The sequence below is a fragment of the Podarcis cretensis genome (genome assembly GCF_951804945.1).
Source record: "Podarcis cretensis genome assembly, chromosome: 14".
Classification (NCBI taxonomy): Eukaryota; Metazoa; Chordata; class Lepidosauria; order Squamata; family Lacertidae; genus Podarcis; species Podarcis cretensis.
Genome location: NC_137183.1, coordinates 18,066,477 through 18,088,352, shown reverse-complemented (window position 1 = coordinate 18,088,352; position 21,876 = coordinate 18,066,477). Strand labels below are relative to the sequence as shown.

General features: G+C 47.0%; 1 protein-coding gene across 1 annotated transcript in view; it reads left to right on the top strand.

Annotated features, from left to right (window-relative positions):
* Window positions 1–9,240: 9,240 nt before the first annotated feature.
* The window catches only part of LOC307202704 (uncharacterized protein), a gene marked incomplete at its 3' end in the record, with an annotated part of 41,243 nt that continues 28,607 nt past the window's right edge, over window positions 9,241–21,876 (top strand). Inside the window, exon 1 of the mRNA XM_079952872.1 lies at window positions 9,241–10,383. The remainder of the gene's footprint in view (window positions 10,384–21,876) is intronic.

Sequence of the window (21,876 nt, the reverse complement as noted above, 5' to 3'; positions counted from 1 at the left end):
ACCATATTTGTGGGTTTCAGCTTATCTTTGTGGTTTCTGTACAGATTCTGAAACTGGCTGAGGGATCAAAATGGTTTATTGATCTTATTTTCCGTTTGGAAGCATGTGGCTTATCCCTATGCTACGATACCAAACCAGTAAATACCCACAGCAAGCTTGTTGGCTTGTTTCTTGTCTATTTGTTTCATCGACTACATATCCTGCCCTTCCATATGAGCCTAGTGTGGCTAAAAACAGGAGAGCTATAAGTGTCTCTTTTTTAAAAAAATTGTTAAATGCAAGATAATTTGTTTTAGTGTTTGTATAACAGAGGGTTGAACAGGCAGAAACCCAACAGGGGAACCATTTCTCCACTGCAAATCAATGCTGTGCCTATACAGTGGTACCTCAGGTTAAGTACTTAATTCGTTCTGGAGGTCCATACTTAACCTGAAACTGTTCTTAACCTGAAGCACCACTTTAGCTAATGGAGCCTCCTGCTGCTGCCGTGCCACCAGAACACGATTTCTGTTCTCATCCTGAAGCAAAGTTCTTAACCTGAAGCACTGTTTCTGGGTTAGCAAAATCTGTAACCTGAAGCATATGTAACCTGAAACGTTCGTAACCTGAGGTACCACTGTATAATTTCTGCCTGGGGTAGCTGTGTAAATAGTCCTAGTGTCTCTGCCAATTAGAAAAAGGTGTCTACTTTGGAAGACAGCAGGGCTGTCTTATATAGCTGTTTCCTTTTAGGAACAAAGAAAGCTGCCTCATACCGAATGAGGCCATTGGTCTATATAGCTCAGTAATGTCTGCACTGTCTGGTAGCAGCCCTCCGGGGTTTCAGAAAAGGGTCTGTCCCAGTCCTGGCACCTTCTGCGTTTAAAGCAGATGTTCTACCACTGAGCTACAGCCCTTCTCGTAAATACTGTGTATTTAAAAATGCAGTTTAGATAGCTCAGGTTTGAGCTGAGATTATATCGGGTTTACCTGACTTCATTTAATCCAGCTCTTGCTTCACTGATCTTCAATCTAGGACGTACAATGGTACCTCAGGTTAAGTCCTTAATTCATTCTGGAGATCCGTTCTTAACCTGAAACTGTTCTTAACCTGAAGCGCCACTTTAGCTAATGGGGCCTCCCGCTGCCGCCGCGCTGCCGGAGCACGATTTCTGTTCTTATCCTGAAGCAAAGTTCTTAACCTGAAGCACTATTTCTGGGTTAGCGGAGTCTGTAACCTGAAGCGTATGTAACCTGAAGCGTATGTAACCCGAGGTACCACTGTACTAGCCCTTATCCTGTATGTAGCCTGCCCTTCATTTTTGCTACATAATGTTGGTTTCTTCTTTTGTTTCATTCATACATACACAAGCACGCAATTTATTCTTAGATTGATATTCTGCCCTTCCTCCCAAAGGAGCCCAGGGTAACAAACGGACCAAACTTCAGAAAACAATTCCAGTACCGATGCAGACAATAAAAAGAAAATGGTGGTGGTGTTGTGGCAATGCGGTCAAGTTCTAGTTGTATTCGATCCTGCAGCTCAGTTGTGGTTTGTGAAAGTGGGTTTCCTGTTTGCTACATTTGTACGCAGTATCCCGAGGAAAGTGTACGCAGGGTTAGGGATCTATGGCAGGGAAGGGATGGCAAAGTGTTCAATGAAAAGAAAGCTTGGGGCAACGTCCATGTGTTCTGTTGCTTTCTCAGGGTTCTTCACACAGTGGCTTAGGGCCCTTGTATCTATGGAATCGCCTCTCCTGGTAATGACCCACAGAGGACCTTAAGGTCCATGAATAACCATAGTTTAGAGGTCCCGGGCCCTAAGGAAGTCAGACTATCCTCCACCAGGGCCAGGGCCTTTTCAGTGATGGCTCCGACCTAGTGGAATGCTCTGTCCCAGGAGACTAGGGTCCTTCAGGATTTAACCTCCTTCCGCCGGGCCTGTAAGACAGAGCTATTCCGCCTGGCCTTTAATTTGAATTCAGCCTGGTCTTTTATTTCCCTTCTCTTCCCTCCCCCTCCCCCTCCCCTTTTATGAAGATCACCCACTCTGAGACCCCACAGCTAATTCTCCCCTGGCCTCGTCGCCTTCCCAAGTAGGACCAATTCAGCCAGCTAGCCCTGGGGATTATCCAATTGCTTATTTCCCCTAAATTGATTTTTGAATTTTATTGTTATTCATGCTTTTATACTGTATTTTATGCTGCTTTTATAATTAAGCGTTTTAAAGTGTTTAAAATTTGTTGTTAGCCGCCCTGAGTCTAGTTTTTGAACTGGGAAGGGCGGGGTATAAATAATTTTATTATTATTATTATTATTATTTAGTGACTGGGATCCATTGGGACTGGAAATGCAGGCCAAGGACAGGTAGAGTCAGAGCCAATGACAGGCACAAAATTATAGTTTTGTGCCTGTCCTCCCTGCTGTGTTTTATAAGGTGGCGACACAGGCTCCATTTGCACTGCACTGTACATTGTTGTCCGCACTACACATAAAAAATATGCCAGTTTAAACAGCCATGGCTTCACTCAAGGAAGTCTGGGACATGTAGTTTCTCAAGGGTGCGGAGATTTGTTAGGTACAATTCCCCCTCAGAGAGGTACAGTTCTCGGCATAGCTGTCAACGTTTCCCTTTTTTTTAAAAGGGAAATTCCGTTATTCCGAATAGGATTCCTCGCAAGAAAAGGGAAAAGTTGACAGCTATGGTTCTGAGTAGTTCAAAGAGCAATCCCTCTCCACAGGGAACTCTGGAGATTGTGAGGGGGCAGGGATAGGGGTCCTCTAACAATTTCCGGCACCTCCTGCAGTCAAGTTGGTGACAAGTGTCTTGCTATGCTTTCCTTTGGACCACATCAGTGAGGTGCGGGGGGGGGGGTCGGGGTCTTGTTGTCTGGGCAGCCCACGACCTCCATGCACACTGCCCAGGCTTGCACCCAGGGAGGTCATTTTGCTGCTGTTAGCGCAGCGGTTTGACTTCACTCCTGGAGGCATGCTCCATTGCCTCTCGTTTGTTAACAATTCGATACAATAATCTTTATTGTCATTGTCCCATACAGAACAACGAAATTGAAAAAATCTACATCAGACATTCAAAAACCAACAAGCCTGCTATCCCAGCCTGGTTAACCCCCGAAAAACTCTGATACCCCATAATTAAATACAATATACTCCCACAGAGACTACCTTACACTGCGTTTAAAACCAGAAATGCATTTGGATAAAAACTGTTTCTCAGGCGGCTAGTCCTAGTCTTTATAACCCTGTACCTTCTTCCAGAAGGCAGAAGCTGAAAGAGATTCTTTCCGGGGTGTGCACTATCCTGCACTATCTCTGCAGCTTACTTATGACCCCTGGAAGCATAGATTTGATCCAAGGTGGATAACAATTCTCAGCACCCTTAACAAACAACATCTCTCAGAATCCTGGGGGGGGGGGGGGAGCCATGACTGTTTAAAGCAGGGGTGCCGACTTGCCCCCCACATGGGGGGGAGCAGCGTCACGTGGCTTGTCCCACCCATGCCCACGAGCGCTTGCATGGCAGCGGGGGCGAGCTTCACCCTTCGTGTGCCCCGCCCCTGCCTAGCGCAAGAGCGTTTGCCTGGTGGCAACAGGATGGTGGCCCCCTCAGTATTGGGGGAGGAGCTCAGCCTCTTCTGCCCCTATAGCTTGTGCCCCTGGTTTAAAGTGGCATCATAGTGCTTATTAATGCATGGTTCAAATGTGACTTGGAGGGGATGGGAAATCGACAGGCTGTGCCATCCGCAGGGCAGGATGTAAGAAAAGGAGGGTATTGTTGAGGGAAGACTAAAGACTGATCTATATGTTATTGGGAGGGTGTTTGAGAGAGTCATAAGCCTCTCATGTATATTTTTTGCCATCTTTCTGACATTGTCATTCCGCTGAAACTCCCCAAATACTGCTTGGACTCTGGGTTTGGCTGGCCTGTTAATTTATTCACGCTGACACAGACTGAACCACTAATAATATTAGCTGGCTCTGCAGCCCTATGTACTGTAAATGATTTTTTGCCATGCCATATGCTATGGGAGAGGCTATATTTAGGCATGGGAGTGAGCTCTGAAGTTTCAGGCTTTTGCTTTGAATTTCTTGGTTTCCTGCCAGGTCTTGGAACTCTCCTAACTCCCTGCAATTTCCTTTTTATGTTAGCGTTGGTTGTAGGATCTGCAGTCTTTTTCTCTTTCCAGCTCTTTGGCTTCTTATGCAAAAGCTACTTATTTAACAATTCTGCTTGTTGCCTGATGAGACCTTTACATTTATTGGAGGTTTGCCGTTAAATATTTGGACACTGTTGTCTGTTTGTGTGTGTATCCACATACCAAGGGATTACTAGTATGTTGCTTAATATTCAAGTCCAACAGCACGATTGTTTGTAGTGTTAGATAAGCAAAATACTGTTTAAATCAACGGACTTGTGTGTGCTTCACTGTAATCCTAGATGTGCTTGTGCTTGCAAGTAAGTGATGTAGGATCATGTAAAAAGGATGCGGGTGGCACTGTAGTCTAAACCACTGAGCCTCTTGGGTTTGCCGATCAGCAGGTCGTCAGTTCGAATCCCCATGACGGAGTGGGCTCCCATTGCTCTGTCCCAGCTCCTGCCAACCTAACAGTTCAAAAGCACACAAGTGCAAGTAGATAAATAGGTACCATTGTGGTGGGAAGGTAAACGCATTTCCGTGCACTTTGGTTTCTGTCACTGTGTCCCGTTGCACCAGAAGTGGTTTAGTCATGTAGGCCACATGACCCATAAAGCTGTCTGTGGACAAACGCCAGCTCCCTTGGCCTGAAAAGCGAGATGAGTGCCGCAACCCCATAGTCGCCTTTGACTGGACTTCACTGTCCAGGGGGCCTTTACCTTTTACCTTACCTGTAGGATCATAGCCTAATTCTGCACAGAATAGCAATTTGAGCAGCACAGTGCTATGCATGCTTACTCAGAACTAAGTCCTACTTAGTAAGTAAGGCTTAGGCTGCAATCTTGTACTCTGTTACTTGGGAGTAAATCCCATTGAACTCAATAGGGCTTGTTTCCAAGTATAGAGTGGCACTGCAAATTTGTCTGGCAGATGAGCATGGCACACAGTTTGGGGATTCCTGGCTTTGATTTTGATGTTTTATGCACTTTGGAATTTCAGGGGATTGGAGCTAGCTACAAATTAGATTTTGTTTTTGAGACTTGTGTGTAGGCTTTCAGTACTATTCCGTAACTCTTGGACATACCAAGCTGTTTCTGCTGGTTCATCCTTCAAAAGTTCAGCTCGTTCCATATCTAGGTATGTTTGCTGGACCACACCCAGCACAGGTTTGTACTTGCTCCCCCCTCTCCCCAGTATTAAACTGGAATGGGGGAAAGGGGAACTTCTTAAAACTACAGTGGTATCTCTGGTTACGTACTTAATTCATTCCGGAGGTCCGTTCTTAACCTGAAACTGTTCTTAACCTGAAGCACCACTTTAGCTAATGGGGCCTCCTGCTGCTGCCGTGCTGCCACTGCGCGATTTCTGTTCTCATCCTGAAGCAAAGTTCTTAACCCGAGGTACTATTTCTGGGTTAGTGGAGTCTGTAACCTGAAGCATCTGTAACCTGAAGTGTCTGTAACCCGAGGTACCACTGTACCAGTGAAACAGACTGCAAGTGTCTTTCGCAATCGAGAAATCGGGGTTGGCTTGTTTTTTTGCAACAGTGTGATCCCTTAAATAAAATGAAAGAGAGACCCTGAACTTACTCACTGATGCCCGGGCTACCTCAAACAGAAAGTGAAACACTCTTATTTCTTTGTTCAGCTATGGAAAAAAAGTAGCTCAATGTTAAGCTTTTAATTTCTGCTTTGAACTAAACAAACTTTCAAGACTGTGTTCCTGATAGTTCCTCAACTTTTGATCCAGCAGCTCTTCTAAGTGCAACTCCAGTAGCTGAACTTAAGATGCAATGCTGGACGCTTAGGCGGAAAAGCCCTATTTACTTAGGTGGAAAGTCCCATTTACATCAGTGACACCTGATTCTGAGGGGGGGGGGGAAGTATAGGATTGCATTGTTAGTGTGTAGATGTGTGATTTATATGCTTTATTACAGCAAGGAAACTTTGGGCCTGGTAGGGCAGAAGACGGGGCTGGAGGCCAACAGTAGGTGGAGCCAGAGCCACCAACAGGTGGAGCCAACTTATTCTAGGTTTATCCTCATTCTGCTTCGTGCCACATTCTACAAGCGCAAAATTCAGACTTAAGGAGGAGGCTGGTAAACAAGTACTGGATGGAGGCAGATTGAGGTCAGTGGGGAAGTGCCCCCATCTGCCCATATGGACCAGCCTCCACTGCTAACTGGCCTAATTTGTGAGGAGCTTAGTATGAGACAAAAGATTTTTGAGCTCTGATTTAATGGAGCACAGTAGGCAATTTGAGAGAGTTTATATATACAGGTAAGGACGCAGGTGGCGCTGTGGTCTAAACCACTGAGCCTTGGGCTTGCTGATCAGAAGGTCGGCAGTTCGAATCCCCATGACAGGGTGAGCTCGCATTGTTCAGTTCCAGCTCCTGCCCACCTAGCAGTTCGAAAGCACATCAAAGTGCAAGTAGATAAATAGATACCACTCCGGCGGGAAGGTAAACGACATTTCCGTGCACTGCTCTGGTTCGCCAGAAGCGACTTAGTCCTGCTGGTCACATGACCCGGAAGTTGTCTGTGGACAAACGCCGGGTCCCTTGGACTATAGAGCGAGATGAGCACCGTGATCCCAGAGTCGTCCGTGACTGGACCTAACAGTCAGGGGTACCTTTACCTTTACATATACAGGTATATTGTAACCGATGGCCTTGTGAGTCAGCTTGGAGGTATGTGCAACAAACTGAGTCAACCTCTGCAAGGCTGACAGCACAATCCTGCGCATGTTTACTCAGAAGTAAGTTGCACTTCATTCACTTGGGCAGACTCCAAGGGAAACATGCATGTTTCTACTTCGTTAGCTGCCTTGAACATTTAGGCAAGGGGAGACACAAACATTTTCGGAATAAGTAACTAGATGCAGGAGTGTAGCTTTAGGTAGAACTCTGAATCACAAATAGGAGAGCGCCACTGCGCTTGGGTTTTGCTATCAGGTTTCCCATCTGGCTGGCCGCTGCGAGAACAGGATGATGGAATAGCTAAGCCTTTCATCTGCTCTCATGTCCTTACATTCTTATCTTTAGTGACACTTGAATGCGTGTATTTGTGCACCTTTCGTAAGGACAGCTGCGTCAGTTCTGCAGTCCCACTGGCCAGAACGGATTGAATACAGAACCGTGGTAATCTCAGCTTTCATTTTAAAAAACACCTGCAAGCTTTCATCCCTTAAGGTTGCGGAGATTTAAGCTTCAAACTGGGTAGTCAGCCTTTCCCAGCCTAGTGTCTTCTAGGGTTTCAGAATTATCCAGTCATCATCCATGCTGCCCAGAGTTGGTCCAAATAATCTGAAGAGCTCCAGGTTGGGGAAGAATAAGTCCAAGGTTGGGTGTGGCCAAGTTTTTTAAGCCCTTGGGCACACTTGGATTTTTGAACAAGAGCTGTGGGAACTGGGCAACTGCCAAACTCAGTAGAATTAATCTTTGTTTTGAAAAGTAAAGGTAAAGGGACCCCTGACCATTAGGTCCAGTCGTGGCTGACTCTGGGGTTGCGGTGCTCATCTCTCTTTACTGGCCGAGGGAGCCGGCGTACAGCTTCCGGGTCATGTGCCCAGCATGACCAAGCCGCTTTTGGCAAACCAGAGCAGCGCATGGAAACGCCATTTACCTTCCCGCCGGAGCGGTACCTATTTATCTACTTGCACTTTGACGTGCTTTCGAACTGCTAGGTGGGCAGGAGCAGAGACCGAGCAATGGGAGCTCACCCCGTCGCGGGGATTCGAACTGTCGACCTTCTGATTGACAGCGCCGCCCATGTCTATGCACTTTTGAAAAGTACATAGAGCTAAAAAGAGGAAGTGGGGAAGAGTGTCTCTTCCAATTTCCTCCTTCAGCTCCATGCATTTTTCAAGGCAGGTAACCACCCACATCACAAAAGTGGGGTTTTTTGGGGGGGGGGCTCACAGGCTTTGTGGGCACCGGGAGAAGACCTCAAGGGCACCGTGGTACCCACGGGCACCATGGTACCCACGGGCACCATGGTACCCACGGGCACCATATTGGTGAGCTCTGACACTGGTGAGCTCAACGGCTGAGTACAGCAAGTGGACTCAACAGCTAAGTACAAAGAGAGCTTTAGTACTGTGCAGTATTTTCCTTTCCCCATGAAAAGCAAGAGTTAAATTATGCAAATATGCTTAAGCCCTGGAAATATGCATCCCATAACCACAGGACTTTGTGGAGGATAGTATATTCTTGCCATTAGCTTGCCAAAGTAATTGCATTAAGTATTGACCATTATACGTTGTTTTGACAGGTCTGTAACTATTTTAGAATCCAAAATCATAACATTTATTTATTATAGTAGGCTGACTCTGTCATCAGCAAGCTTATGGTTAATCTTTACATATGCATTTTGGCCCAGAAACATACTCAAATGCAGGAAAAGAGCAGCACGTCTGTCTCTTCCTGTGTAATATTCATTAATTGAGATTTACATCCTGCCCTATTTTGCAGATTCAGGAGCATAGGAAGCTGCCTTATACTGAGTCAGACCATTGGTATTGTCTGCACTGACCAGCAGTGACTGTCCAGGGTTTCACATGGGGATCTCTCCCAGCCCTAACTGGGGGTGCCAGGGTTTGAACATGGGACCTTCTCCATTTAAAACAGATAATGTACCACTCAGCTGTGTCCCTTGCCCAAAACGGAAGATTTGAGAAAGTTTGCAGAATGCCCACAAAAGAGCTTCTGTTTGGTGTGACGCGTCCAGTTCACCACTGTAAAGGTAAAGGTAAAGGGACCCCTGACCATTAGGTCCAGTCATGGCCAACTCTGGGGTTGCGGCGCTCATCTCGCTTTATTGGCTGAGGGAGCCGGCATACAGCTTCCGGGTCATGTGGCCAGCATGACTAAACCACTTCTGGTGAACCAGAGCAGTGCACGGAAACGCCGTTTACCTTCCCGCCGGAGCGGTATCTATTTATCTACTTGCACTTTGACGTGCTTTCGAACTGCTAGGTTGGCAGGAGCAGAGACCGAGCAACAGGAGCTCACCCCGTCGCGGGGATTCGAACCACCGACCTTCTGATCAGCAAGTCCTAGGCTCTGTGGTTTAACCCACAGCGCCACCCGCGTCCCTTATTTCACCACTGTAGGTACCAGTTATTCTGCAGTCAGCCAGAGGACCCTGTTGCAACCCTTTCTGCCACTGCTTTGCCCTCAGGGAGCAGTGGATTTCAGCAGCCTTGGAGAAGAACAAATTGCTATGGCTAACTATACATTAGTTGTGCCGTAAGATTTCCCCATGGCGAGAGGGTGAGCAGGCAGGCATGTGAAGAGTGGTCTGGAATGGGACTTCCAGGCTGATGGCAATCCCAGAAGTATTAGCTGCTTCTCTTTACACAGTTTATTACAGTGGTACCTCGGGTTAAGAACTTAATTCGTTCTGGAGGTCTGTTCTTAACCTGAAACTGTTCTTAACCTGAAGCACCACTTTAGCTAATGGGGCCTCCCATTTGGGGCTGCACGATTTCTGTTCTCATCCTGAAGCAAAGTTCGTAACCCGAGGTACTATTTCTGGGTTAGTGGAGTCTGTAACCTGAAGCGTCTGTAAGCCGAGGTACCACTGAATTTCTTGAATTCATTAATCGCCATATGCCAAAGCCCATATGGCAACTTCTAATCAAATTGGTTTAAAGACATTCACTATGATCAATGCCAATGTTGCCTAAAACCTTTTCCAGCTGGTGAGCCATTTTGACTGCTCCCCCATCCCATGCTCCTCATGGGCCATTCTGACAGGTGGGCCTGTCAATCTGACACCTGCCTGTCAATCACCTGACACGATGTTAGATGACCCAGAGGTCTTGTTGTTTGTTTTTTAAATCATTTGTGGGTGCACAGTATCTGCAGACCAAAGAGCCTATTGTGTTGCAGGCTTGAATTCATGCAAAGCAGGGATGTCCAACAAGTCAATTGCAATCTACTGGTAGATCTCCGTGAGGTTTTGGTAGTTCGCGGTCGATCGCTGGGTCCCTTTCCTTAGCATTTTAAAAATAGAATCCGGCCCCGCCCTCTCTCCCCACCCTCCATTGTCGATCTGCAGAATGGAAGACAGAGTTTACTCAGTGAGGGTGTTTGTTTCCCCAGCAATCTGTTGGTGAGTTTCTGATCCCCTTTCCCCCTAAAAAACCCTTAAAAACGGGGCTTTCCTCCTCTCTAAAAAAAAGCTCACTACCGGTGTTATGTACTGAAGTTCTCACCCTGGGCCAGCAGGGGGATACTGTAGATAGTTTTCACTCAGGTCCCACATATGCAAATAAGGAATTGAAAGTGACGTTCAGTGATTGGATAGTTACAGAAAGTTGTTACTGTTGCTTTGTACTGGAGCTCTACATAAGCAGGTTGGCTGAACCCTTCAGTCCAGTTCTGTTCTGGGCCTGTGAATAAACAAGAGCTGTTTGAAGAATCGCTGTGTCGTCTGATACGTTCACCCACAACTTAACAGCCAGTTTTTAATTCTGTAAGTAGATTGCAGTCTTTTGGGAGTTGGCCACCTCCATGCAAAGGAATACTTGCATGTACATATGCCTTCCTAGCGGGTTGCTGAAAGCACGCTTTAGGTAGTTTCCCATCAAAAACTGTGACACACAGATCCCAGGAAGCTAGTGCCAGTCAGCGGATCAGAGCTCACTGCAAGCCCACCTTGGGCAGCAGTTGGTGTACCCTTAGCAGGCTTGCCCTCATTGCCACTCTTGCCCCTGCTGCCATTTCTTTCTTTCCCTACTGCTATGCGATGGGGCCCTTCCAGCCAAGTGTTTTTTTTGCAGGTGTTCTGTAACATGCTAATGATGCCATAATGGTGGGTTTATAAAGGTAAAAAAAAAGTTAAAGGCGACTATGGGGTTGCGGCGTTCATCTCGTTTTCAGGCCGAGGGAGCTGGCGTTAGTCCACAGACAGCTTTCTGGGTCATGTGGCCAGCAGGACTAAACCACTTCTGGCTTAGTCTGGGACACTGTGACGGAAACTAGAGTGCACGGAAACGCCGTTTACCTTCCCGCCACAGCGGTACCTATTTATCTACTTGCACTGGCGTGCTTTCGAACTGCTCGGTTGGCAGGAGCTGGGACAGAGCAATGGGCTCTCACTCTGTCATGGGGATTCGAACCACCGACCTTCTGATCGGCAAGCCCAAGAGGCTCTGTGCTTTAGACCACAGCGCCTCCTGCGTCCCATGTGGGTTTATACTAGACCACCCCCACAACATTCTGCTTTGCCATCTGTTCCGTGACGCTTCCCAAACATTGCTGAATTGTTGATGTCTGCAAGGGCACCCTTCCACCATAACAGAGGCACCATCGGGGTGAGGTGGGGGTCTGAGGGGTCGAGGGGATCTGTGGTATAAACAGCGTCAGGATTTTAGAAGGGAGATGAGGGACAGGCTGGAAAACCAAGCATTATGTCTGCCCCCAAACCTATGCATTGAAAGCGGGATTGCATAGGACAGCCCCCAAACCATCATGAGCATAAAATAGCATGAAGTCACAATAAACGCAAAAAAGGGGCTTGCTGGATCAGGCCCATGGCCCACCTAGTCCAGCATCCTGTTCTCACAGGTGCCTGTGGGAAACCAGTAAGCAGATTCAAGCACCAAAGCACTCACCCCCTCCTATGGTCCCCTGCAACTCGTATTCAGAAACACTACTGCCCCCAACTGTGAATTGAGGGCATAGCTGTTACTGCTTGAAAACTCTTGATTTTTCTGTTGTTTAGGTTTTTATTTTAATTGTATGTTCCTTCCTTCCTTGGTGTTTTATAACTGCTGTCAATTTCCCCCCTCCCCCTGTTTTTGATGTGACTATTAATTGGTTCTTTTATTGTTGTTTTTAGGTCGTTTGAACTGATGTTAGCTACTGCTGACTAGGCCAGGCTTCCTCAATTTTGGCCCTCCAGATGTTTTGAGACTACAATTCCCAGCATCCCTGACCACTGGTTCTGCTAGCTAGGGATCATGGGGGTTGTAGGCCAAAAACATCTGGAGGGCCGAGGTTGAAGCCTAGATTAGGCAATCTCTTATTTGGAGGAGAAAAACAGGTGTATAAATCTTGGGTTGCATCCAGCTTCATTCTCCTCAGTTTAGGCCCATTATTAAAATTGTACAGTGGTGCCCCGCAAGACGAACGCCTCGCAAGATGGAAAACCCGCTAGACGAAAGGGTTTTCCGTTTTGGAGGCGCTTCGCAAAACGAATTTCCCTATGGGCTTGCTTCGCAAGACGAAAATGTCTTGTGAGTTCCTGCGGGTTCCCCCCCCCTTTTCCTAAGCCGCTAAACTGCTTATCAGCTGATCCGCTAAAAGCCGCTAAACCGCTAATAGCGCTAATCCGCTAAGCTGTCAATGGGCTTGCTTCGCAAGCCGAAAAAACCGCTATACGAAGAGCCTCACGGAACGGATTAATTTCGTTTGCGAGGCACCAGTGTATCCAGTTAGTCATGTTCCAGTATTTTCCATAGGTCTACTTTAGAGTAGGACCAACATCAAAGGCAACCCTTGATTTAAAGAAATAAATGTCCTCCTTCCCGATCACTGCTTTGAAATTGTTGCTTGAGTTAATGCTACCTAACATGGCTTTGTTATAACCAGGGCCTAAGACATTTTGCAGCCTGACTAGCTAGCAAAGCCGTCCACCCCCCTCCCTATCAAGGTTACCTAGGAACTGGACAAGTTATTTTGGCATAAAATCCCCAGTGCACCTATTCCCTTTTTCCCTGGCTGTAAAAACACAACAATACATTAAACGACTATATCCTCCTCTTTCCTGCATCCAAAATTTAGCTGCCTTAGGCTTCTACCTAATGTATTTAAAGAGTTGGTGCTTAAAGCATTTTTTTTAAAGAAAGGAAAGAAAAATGCTTTTAGAAGCAGCAGTTTTGGAGGGGGAAAAATGCTTCTTGCCCAAGCTCGGAGGTTTTCCTAGAAGTAAGTGTGTTTGTGGGCCTGTCAGACCACACCCTTCCCCTTCCCACTAATTTCCTGCTGAAGTCATGGTTTGAAGGCTTCTCAAGCGTTCAGCTCTCCCCACCATGTGTGTGTGTGTGTGTGTGTGTGTGTGTGTACACGCACTGAAGTCTTTGGAGCCAAGATTTGCTTTCATGGCATAAAAGCAAGATTTCGGTCCCTACTTATTAATGAAGGAAATCCTCTGGGCCATGGGGAAGCGTCTATGCAGGTTTCGACACTCCTACCCCTTTTCCCCAGTGCGCTTTTTTTTTTTAACCATCTGTTGCACTTCAGTACACAGAGGTGTTCCCCTTGCCCAGCTACTGCTAAAATTGTGCGTGTGTCCAGCAAATGTCGCGCGGGGATAAGCTGTTCTTTGGAGTGCTGTCTGCACAGGGTGGCTTGGAACAGCTTTTGAATTCCATTTTCTGTGCACTCCGGCCTGGAGGAGAATTCAGCAAAAGGGGAAAAGGCACAGTTTGCAGCTTTAGGCCCTGAGGCTGCTGCCTGCAACAAATCTCTTCGCTTAAAGAGCTGGCAAGCGGGTTTGGGGAATCTCTGTGGGCGTCGAGGAGCCAGCTCTGGGCTGCTGTCATTGGTTCAAGAAGTTCTAAGCAGCAAATGCTTAAAAAATAACAATAATGAAAAAATGGTTAATGAACTCAAAATTTAGAAGTCTGCAGGAATGTAGCTGCTGGTGACATAAAGAAAGATTTTAGAATATTCTCATTATTGCAAGCAGATCTGCATGCTGACTTTTTTTCTTCCTGTCTTAATTGCTACAAGTGTATGCCCCTTTGTTTGTTGTGGGGTGGGTGGGAGAGAATGAGACTGTACTGAATCCAGATGCTACTATTTTTTCAGAAATTATTTGTGGGTGGGGGTTAACCTGATCTACTTCACAGAAAGATAGGAACTGTTAAAATTGTATACAATTGTTTTCCCAAAGTGAGTTATGAACATGTGAAGCAATCCATATTAAGGCTAGAGGACTACCTTGCATATTTTTATTTTTATTACAGGTGTGTTAGCAGTTAATCACCAAACTGTTGCAGTCAGGGCTATGTATGTGTGCCAGAAATATTTCAGCTACAGAATTGAACTTCCTGAATGAAAATCTAGGTGTTCAAATATGCATACTTTTTAAAAGCAAGCTTCTAGGCCAGGCATCCTCAACCTGCGGCCCTCCAGATGTTTTGGCTTACAACTCCCATGATCCCTAGCTAACAGGACCAGTGGTCAGGGATGATGGGAATTGTAGTGCAAAACATCTGGATGGCTGAAGGCTGGGGATGCCTGTTCTAGGCTGTCAGGAAGTGTGGGAACAGTGCCTTCAGAAGCTAGAAAGATGGATAAATAGAAGCTTTCCAGTGGTTTTGAGAATGGGGAGGGAATCAATTTCCTGCTTAATAATAATAGTACTCATACCCCACCTATTTGGCCGGGCCTCCCCAGCCACACTGGGCGGTTTCCAACAGGCTATTAAAAACACAATAAAATATCAAACTTTGAAAACTTCCCTAAACAGGGCTGCCTTCAGATGTCTTCTAAAAGTCATAAAGTTGTTTATTTCCTTGACATCTGGTGGGAGGGCATTCCACAGGGCGGGTGCCACTACTGAAAAGGCCCTCTGCCTTTACTTTGCCTCCTGCTGTGACATTTAGCACCAAATTAAACTGTTAAGGCTTCCCTCAAATAATTCTGGAAACTGTGGTTTGTTAATGGTGCTGAGAATTGTTAGGAGACCCCTGTTCCACTCACAATACTACAATTCCCAGAGTTCCCTGGGAAGGATTGATTCCCTGGGAATTGTAGCTCTTAAGGCCCCTCAACATGTTGCCAGACTGCAAGTCCCATCAGCCCTGACCAATGGCCATTTTGAGCGATGCAACTGATGCTGGAAGGCCACAAGACGGCCCTTCCTGTCATCTTAACCATTATCTCACACTCTGGATGGGAGAGAAATTTGATTAAGTGTGCTTTTCAAAGCAACACACAAACCAAAACTCAGCTGTCATTTGCCAGTCACGCTTCTCTGAATTTTGCAATGCTGGTCTCCAACCAAAGAATTACATGTGCACATGCATATGTTAGGGGCATTAGGGAGGAATGTGCACACACATTCATATATTAGTGAAATCAACATAACAAAAATGCATTGTTGTTAAAATTGCTTGCAAAAATAGGGGTTTCTTGGGAGAATTTCACATTCAAATGCAGGTGAATTTTCATGAGGACTTCACAAAATAAAATAAAATAAAATCAAACTGATGCGAAATTGGAAAACCGAAGATCTGAAAAATGAGAAATTGGCTCTCGGCTGTCACAAAGACCTGAGCTAGAGTCACAGTCCCAAACCACTCTGCTCCTCCTGTTTTCTTCATTTTAGCAGCTTTTTTTTTTTTTTGCAGGGGGGGGGAACCACCTGTAGTTTAAGCCCTCTACAGTTTTATCTCAAGCCCCCCAGTGATGGACCTATAGCTCTCTCTCTCTCTCCCTCTCCCATTTACTCACCCACTCATTGTGCCAAAGCTTGCTTTTGAACTGAAGAAAGAAAATGGAGAAAATGAAGAGAGGCAACTGTTAAAAGAGCGAGTTTGCCTAATTCTGTGGCAAAATTTCAACTGGTAGAAAGATCAAGAGGGCGGATGCCATCCACGAATGGCAGAAACAATAAATACACTGAGTTGCCATGTCCTTAGATGACTCTGCAACCGAAGATAGTTTCACTTTAACCATACTGTCAGCTGCATGTGATGGCGGGGGCTTTGGGAGGTGCAGCTTCCCCCCCACCCTGTGCTGAAAAAAATAATCTTCTGATTTGGAGATTTTTCCGTGGGAATGTTGGCAGACCTGGCTGTAAACGGAATTAGCTTAGAAGGTTCTTCTCTCATCCCACCCACCCCCTCTGCTTCCCCAAAAGCCCTAGAGTCAAAGTTAACTGAAAGCAGCTCTTATTTTTAGGCAGAGAGGCAACTTGCTGTGCTTCACTCCCCCCCCCCCACTTTTGTAAATTCAATTCTATGAAATCCAAAAGAATGACAGGTGCATGCTTGCTAAAGAGGCCTTATAGCCCAGCTCAGATTGTCTCCTGTGCTACAGAGACCTGATAGGCCTTGTGATGTTAACATATGAGAGTGCTGGAGGTGAAACAGTTAAACAGGTTACCCAATCAGAACCCAGGGGGTGGAGCCAGAGGGACTATAAAACCAGCTCTGCGAGGGGCAAAGGGAGGAGTTCGTTGGGAGTTGGGTGGTTGGTTGGAGTGGGAGTGAATTGGGATAGAGTCTGTGAGTAGGGTGAGTTAGTGTAGAGAAATAAGCTGAGTCAGGAACAGTTAGGAGCTAGGAAGACAAGTAAATATCGGAGAGGTGGTTTAGGGAGTGAGAGCAGGTAGTGGAAGTTATAGGTCTGGATAAGGCACCCCATGATTGTAATGGACCGATACCGTTTATGAAACCACACGCTTGTTAAACTGCAATAAATAAACAGAAGTTTATGTTCCAATTTAACCCTGACTGGACTCAGTATTGGCCTGGATGGTGGAAGCGAGAAATCTAGTGGTGGCACAGGGATCAATAGATAGTGAAACGTCCGGGGGACCCTGTGTGAGCGCCACAGGCCTCAGCTAGAAGTCAGTCATTTACTGTTGCTGTGAAACACTTTGCTTTTTGCAGAGGTGCTGCAGGCTTCCTCACTGTTGACTTTCAGGTGTCAAATACGATTTTATTCTTGCACTGTAGTGATCATCTATGTATTTTAAAAACGGTATATGATGTTGAACGCTGCCTCGATATTTTATTATATAGTGGCATAGAAGTATTTTTATAAAGAACAAGCTGGCACCTTAGAATCATAGAATCACAGAATCATAGAGTTGGTTGCAGGAATATGAAGCAGCTGTCCTATACAGTGGTACCTCAGGTTACATATGCTTCAGGTTACATATGCTTCAGGTTACAGACTCAGCTAACCCAGAAATAGTACCTCGGGTTAAGAACTTTGCTTCAGGATGAGAACAGAAATCGTGCTCCGGCGGCGCAGCGGCAGCAGGAGGCCCCATTAGCTATAATAATAATAATAATAATAATTTATTATTTATACCCCGCCCATCTGGCTGAGTTTCCCCAGCCACTCTGGGCGGCTCCCAATCAGTGTTAAAAACAGTACAGCATTACATATTAAAAACTTCCCTGAACAGGGCTGCCTTAAGATGTCTTCTGAATGTCAGGTAATTCTTTATCTCTTTGACATCTGATGGGAGGGCGTTCCACAGGGTGGGTGCCACTACCGAGAAGGCCCTCTGTCTGGTTCCCTGTAGCCTCACTTCTCGCAATGAGGGAACCGCCAGAAGGCCCTCGGCGCTGGATCTCAGTGTCCGGGCTGAACGATGGGGGTGGAGATGCTCCTTCAGGTATACAGGACCGAGGCCGTTTAGGGCTTTAAAGGTCAGCACCAACACTTTGAATCATGCTCGGAAACGTACTGGGAGCCAGTGCAGATCTCTCAGAACCGGTGTTATGTGGTCCCAGCGGCCACTCCCAGTCACCAGTCTAGCTGCCGCATTCTGGATTAATTGCAGTTTCCGGGTCACCTTCAAAGGTAGCCCCACGTAGAGCGCGTTGCAGTAGTCCAAGCGTGAGATAACCAGAGCATGCACCACTCTGGCGAGACAGTCCGCGGGGAGGTAGGGTCTTAGCCTGCGTACCAGGTGGAGCTGGTAGACAGCTGCCCTGGACACAGAGTTAACCTGCGCCTCCATGGACAGCTGTGAGTCCAAAATGACTCCCAGGCTGCGCACCTGGTCCTTCAGGGGCACAGTTACCCCATTCAGGACCAGGGAATCCTCCACACCTGCCCGCCTCCTGTCCCCCAAAAACAGTACTTCTGTCTTGTCAGGATTCAACCTCAATCTGTTAGCTGCCATCCAACCTCCAACCGCCTCCAGGCACTCACACAGGACCTTCACCGCCTTCACTGGTTCTGATTTAAAGGAGAGGTAGAGCTGGGTGTCATCTGCATACTGATGAACACCCAGTCCAAACCCCCCTGATGATCTCTCCCAGCGGCTTCATATAGATGTTAAAAAGCATGGGGGAGAGGACGGAACCCTGAGGTACCCCACAAGTGAGGGCCCAAGGGTCTGAACACTCATCCCCCACCACCACTTTCTGAACACGGCCCAGGAGGAAGGAGCGAAACCACTGTATAACAGTGCCCCCAGCTCCCAGCCCCTCTAGACGGTCCAGAAGGATGTTATGGTCGATGGTGTCAAAGGCCGCTGAGAGATCCAGCAGAACTAGGAAACAGCTCTCACCTTTGTCCCTAGCCCGCCGGAGATCATCAACCAGCGCAACCAAGGCAGTTTCAGTCCCATGGTGAGGCCTGAATCCCGATTGGAAGGGATCCAAATGGTCCGTTTCCTCCAGGCGTGCTTGGAGTTGTTCAGCAACCACCCGCTCAATCACCTTGCCCAAGAATGGCAGATTTGAGACTGGGCGATAGTTGGCCAAATTGGCCGGGTCTAAAGATGTTTTTTTAAGAAGCGGTTTAATGACCGCCTCTTTCAGCGGGTCTGGGAAGGCTCCCTCACAGAGGGAAGCATTCACCACCCCGCAAAGCCCATCGCCCAGCCCTTCCCGGCTCGCTTTTATCAGCCAGGATGGGCAAGGATCAAGGAGACAGGTGGTCGGTTTCACTCGTCCAAGCAGCCTGTCCACATCCTCGGAGGTAACAGATTGGAATTGATCCCATATAACAGGACCAGACAGAACTCTAGCACTCTCCCGCCCTGGCCCTGCTCCCACTGTGGAGTCTACCTGAAGTGGTGCTTCAGGTTAAGAACAGTTTCAGGTTAAGAACAGACCTCCAGAACGAATTACGTTCTTAACCCGAGGTACCACTGTATAGGGATCAAATCTGCAACCTTGACATTATCAGCACCACACTCTAACCAACTGCGCTATCCAGGCTGACCTTGATGCACATAAATATATTTTCAATGTGCCTTTATTATCATTTTAGAGGCCCTCATTAAGGGAATTCCCTTTGCACTTAAAAATCTGAAGTTTCTCTTTCTCTGCTTCTGCAAAGCTTGGGAGTTTCCCAAGTCTGCTGATACCTCCCTCTTGTGTGTGGGTGGTTCCGTTTTCACTAGACAAGGATCCACATCCAGAGAATGGGTTTGCTTTCAGTATATGGGATGGAAACAGCAAATAGTTTTTTTAAAATGCAGTAAAACAAGCCCCAGCAGAGAAAGAAAAGAAAAGGCCTGGTTGCCTCTGCCCTTCATTGATTACGAAGTAATTTGCCCACTTTCATTGCTTCCTCTAAAATATGGCTGAGGGACCTCTTTCAAACTGGAGGGCATATTCTCATCCGGGCAATCTTTGGAAGTGGCCACATGCCAGAGGTCAAAGTGGGTGGAGCAATGCATATCTATTTTAATCTTTGTACCGTAGGCTACTTTCCACACACACAAGGAGATAGTCCATCCAGGCAAAACACTTAGGGAGGGTAGGAATTAGGGCTGGCAGGGTGTGTGTGGCCTGGAGAGAAGAGGTGTGGCCTGGGGCAAGTCTGAAGGGCCAGACAGAGACACTAGGTATAAATAATTATTCTTTTTTTCTTTCCTGCCCATCTGGCTGGGTTTCCCCAGCCACTCTGGGCGGCTCCCAACAGAATATTAAAAACACGGTAAAACATCAAACATTAAAATCTTCCCTAAACAGGGCTGCCTTCAGATGTCTTCTAAAAGTCAGATACAGTCATGCCTCAGGTTGAAGTTGCTTCAGGTTGAGCATTTTCGGGTTGTCCTCCATGGTCACCCGGAAGTAACGGAATGCGTTACTTCTGGGTTTTGCTGCACACGCAAGCGCAGACACTCAAAATGACGTCGTGCGCAGAAGTGGTGAATTGTGACCTGCAGACGTGGGTTGCGTTCTGCTCTGGATGCGAACGGAGCTCCGGAGTGGATCCTGTTCGCATCCAGAGGTACCACTGTAGTTGTTTTTATTTCCTTGACATCTGATAAGGTGGGTGCCACTACCGAGAAGCCCCTCTGCTTGGTTCCCTGTAGCTTCACTTCTCGCAGGGAGGGAACTGCCAGAAGGCCCTCGGAGCTGGACCTCAGTGTCCGGGCTGAACGATGGGGGTGGAGACGCTCCTTTAGGTATACTGGGCTGAGGCCCTTTAGGGCTTTAAAGGTCAACACCAACACTTTGAATTGTGCTTGGAAACGTACTGGGAGCCAATGTAGGTTGTTCCGGACAGGTGTTATATGGTCTCGGCGGCCAGTCACCAGTCTAACTGCCACATTCTGGATTAGTTGCAGTTTCCAGGTCACCTTCAAAGGTAACCCCACATAGAGCGCATTGCAGTAGTCCAAGCAGAAGATTACCAGAGCATGCACCACTCTGGTGAGACAGAGCAGGTATTAGGAGCTGGGCCTGAGGTTCCCCACTTCAGCTCTAATATAGCAGTATAACACTTAAATCTTCTGTAGTCCTTTAAGTTTGGGAGCATTCGCTCTCAAGACTCATTTGCACACGTGCAGTTCCCCTCTACCACCACCCATTCTATGTCCCACAGGGATAAAATGTCCGATTAATTATCAAGCAGCCTGCTTTTTCATTAAAAGCTTCTGTGCAATGTAATATGCTTTTCAGTCCAAAGGCAAGCTGGCGTTCTACTTCTAATCCCAGGGTCTCCTGGTGACAAATATTTGTCCTTCCTTTCCATTCTTGGCCGTGCCAAAAAACCCTGTTAGTTAGCAACAGGAAACCAATAGCCTGCACTATCGGGAGACATTTCCTTCACCGAGAGAGAGAGAGAGAGAGAGAGAGAGAGAGAGAAATAAGTCTGAGTAATGATTTCAAGCAAGGCTTCACCCATTTCCTGTAAAAGAAGGAAAGAATGCCTGCCCCACTCCCTTCGACTTCTCCATTTCCATCCCACCAGTGACATAATGCTTCCTTGCATATGTAAAAAAGCAATCTCTCCCTCCTCATCACACACACCTTTTCTGGTTTGATATCCTGTCTTTAAAAAGTGTAATTTGACTCAAGAGCAAGATACGTATATGGTAAAAAGGTAAAGGTAAAGGTACCCCTGCCCGTACGGGCCAGTCTTGACAGACTCTGGGGTTGTGCGCCCATCTCACTTAAGAGGCCAGGGGCCAGCGCTGTCGGGGACACTTCCGGGTCACGTGGCCAGCGTGACATCGCTGCTCTGGCGAGCCAGAGCCGCACACGGAAACGCCGTTTACCTTCCCGCTGGTAAGCGGTCCCTATTTATCTACTTGCACCCGGAGGTGCTTTCGAACTGCTAGGTTGGCAGGTGCTGGGACCGAGCAGCGGGAGCGCACCCCGCCGCAGGGATTCGAACCGCCGACCTTTGGATCGGCAAGTCCTAGGCGCTGAGGCTTTAACCCACAGCGCCACCTGCGTCCCAATGTATATGGTATATACCACGTATATGGTAGTTCCATGTAATAGGAAGGGCCCATAAACTCAGAGCAGTGCCACTCTTAACATACACACACAAAGAAAAGGGTTCTGGGTTCAAGTGTGCCTAGGGCTGCTAAATGTGCAGAATCATAGTTCTGTCCTGTTTTCTGCAGATTTTTTAAAAAAGACAACTGCATGAAAAATGCATTTCATCGATACACATTTTTGTAAGAGCTTTCCCCTAAAATATGTACAGTGGTACCTCGGGTTAAGTACTTAATTCATTCCGGAGGTCTGTTCTTAACCTGAAGCTGTTCTTAACCTGAAGCACCACTTTA